General features: G+C 42.1%; 1 protein-coding gene and 1 long non-coding RNA gene across 11 annotated transcripts in view; one reads left to right on the forward strand and one right to left on the reverse strand.

Moving 5' to 3' along the window:
- znf521 (zinc finger protein 521) overlaps positions 1 to 2,724 on the forward strand; it is a 93,284-nt gene that overhangs the window by 10,353 nt on the left and 80,207 nt on the right. The window lies entirely within an intron of this gene.
- Positions 1 to 2,724, reverse strand: part of LOC108239635 — a 19,632-nt gene that overhangs the window by 5,751 nt on the left and 11,157 nt on the right. The window contains exon 4 of the long non-coding RNA XR_001808728.2: positions 447 to 596. This is a non-coding gene — a long non-coding RNA (uncharacterized LOC108239635). The remainder of the gene's footprint in view (positions 1 to 446; positions 597 to 2,724) is intronic.

The following is a 2,724-nucleotide window of genomic DNA, read 5'->3' on the forward strand; positions in this document are numbered from 1 at the left end:
GGTACCAGGTGCCATCAATTTTGAACCTTTTCACAAGATTCTAATTTTCTGATATGATGAATTTGAGATTTTCATTTGTTGTCATTTGTAATCATCAAAATTAAACGAAATAAACATTTGAAATATATGAGTTTGTATGTAATGTATGAATGTAATATACAAGTTTCACTTTTTAAATGGAATTACTGAAATCAATCTACTTTTTCATGATATTCTAATTTTATGACCAGCACCTGTAGATCGAAGCAAGCCTTAAATGCTTTCCTAGAAAGTGCAATTTTCTGCTACCTGTTTTTGTTTCTTTTCCTGACAAAAAGCAGAGCAATACCTGTTTGCAGCCACGTCAGTGTGCATTGATTGGTATTAGTAGGCGCCTCTGAGAAACAAGAAACTGCCTCTTTTGCCCCTCAAAACCCTCAAGGACTGGACGTAAGAGACTAACTTACCTCAGAGACCTCCTGTCATCCAAAGCCAAAGCAGAGCTAATGAATGTGCCTGATTACAACGACCCCCTCAGACACACGAATCGCTCCATCCCTCCACCACCTCCAGCCTCCAGAGTGAGGGGAGACAGCCGCCACATGATCGATGTCTGCCTGTGGAGAAATCAGGAGGGCGCACAAATTAATTTCTCACTTTCCTCATTTGACTTCATCTGACTGATTTATTTTTTAACCCTCTCGCAGGATGCAGCTTGACGAATGGTCAATGAGGAAAAGAGCTGTTTGGAGTGGCGAACTTTTAAGTTGCCATCCAATTTTGCTCCTGCCAATTTGTCAGCTGAAACTTTTATAATGTTTCCACACAGCTAACCATAACAGCAGCCGTTCAACCTTACGGCTAAGCCGCTGCCCAAACATTGTCAAATTGAAAGGCACCAGAAAGGTTCACCTGACTTTTCTTTTATCCACCACGTTGACGGACAGGCGCACAGTAGCTATTAGACTTCTGACAAGCCGAGGGCTTAATCAGACAGGGTATCAAGATCTGCCTCATAAGTGGACCCCCAGTTGTGGTCCTCTGTGACTCTGCAAGTGTGCTGCAAGTCCTGCATCCTGTTTTTCATTCATGTTTGATATGTAGCAGAAGCAAAGGAGAAATGCTAACAAAAGAGGCTCTATAACAGATAGACAGTATTATGTATAGTATAGAGCAGTGGAAACAGCTTGATATCTGAGATTTAATGAGGCCGTATGCTTTTTTACCCAGAGAGTCTAGAGCGGCTTAAGATCTGCAGCTTGGCTTTGTACTGCCTGTATGTAATTATAACCACATGCCCAGTGCTTGTTCTTCTTCTTTAAATGTATGTACTGTATAGATAAAATGTTTTCTTTTTTTTTTTTCTTTTTGGCATCGTCATTATGTGAATGTTTTTTTTTTCTATTTTTATAAGAGTGTTTTTAGCTCTGTCAAAGTGGAGTGGACTGAGGCAAACAGAAGAGTTATAGAGATCTGAAGTGTTGGCTCGGTGCTGTCGTGAAGAGCAGAGCAGAGTAGTGTAGCGTTGTGGTGCGGCGTCTGAAACTCTGGCTCTGGTTAGGTTGAGGCTGCCCACAGATCAATGTACTGCAGGGCTCACTACAGCAGGAAGAGGAAGGGACTCTTTCACTCCACCACTTCAGAAAATCATACTCTCTATTATTCATTTCCTTTGATGTTTCCCTGCACTAATGGCATGGCAAGGCGCTCTGTTCAATATTATCACTCCCAGTGAGGGAGCTGGTAAGACAGAGAGAAAGAGCATTTGCTATGTTCAAATGTTGTTCCTCATTCAGTCGCTTTGATTTCCACTCTTCTTTGTGTGCTCTTGTCTTTTTTCGGCATTCAGATTTTAATGGTGGATGATGCCGCCTGTATACCTGTGATTATATGCGCTGCTGCCTTCATGCAGCGCTCTCTGGGTTGTCTCCGTTGTTTGTTCTTACTCCTCCTCTAATTGTTTGGCACCTGTACGGCTTTTTTCTTAACTCAGCATGCATCATAAATTTTTTATAAATATACAGCATTCTTTTTTTATTATTTTTTATTTTTTTATTTGTAATAAATAACAAGACGCTTGAAACCTGAGCTTTTGTAAAGTGCTGAGAGCTTTTAGAGAAATGGCTTTTGACAAACACCTCTGCTTATGTGCTTTCGCATTTCAGATGCATCAAATTATTAAACCATAATTAGTACTTAATAGGAATCTGGAGGACTGGAGGCGGATAAACTGCACAAACCGACCCAAAGAAGCCCTGCAAAAAACACAAACACACACTCGCACCTCCACTCCTGCTCACAAGTAAATTCTTGATGATCGCTAACAATCCAGCAAGTGTCAAGCTTACAGCCTCAACGTCGGATCATGATCTTCTTTAATGATCAGTGGGTGTGACAATTCAAGTGAAGAGCCCCCTAAATCCCACATCTACACAGGGGAGGATACACTCAGAGGCACATGTGGCATTAGGATGTAGTGTGACCTATATATGTTGGGTGCTCAGCAAAAGTTTTAGATTTTTAAATAATGAGGTGCCGGCAAGCATGTGAAGGTTATTCAATCTTAATGTCCTCCTATTTCTGACAAGCCTCCCTCACTCTGATAAAGACGCGCGCTCACCTTTGATCAGGCCCGTCGACACGTGTCGACAGAAGCCGCTCACTGGTTAAAATAAATTCTTAATTCGAACTTGGGGGTGGGTGGTTGCAGGGTGGGTTGCCAGGGAGGAGGGGGGGGGGGGGGGG

This window comes from Kryptolebias marmoratus, linkage group LG20, assembly GCF_001649575.2.
Source record: "Kryptolebias marmoratus isolate JLee-2015 linkage group LG20, ASM164957v2, whole genome shotgun sequence".
In the NCBI taxonomy this organism is placed as follows: Eukaryota; Metazoa; Chordata; class Actinopteri; order Cyprinodontiformes; family Rivulidae; genus Kryptolebias; species Kryptolebias marmoratus.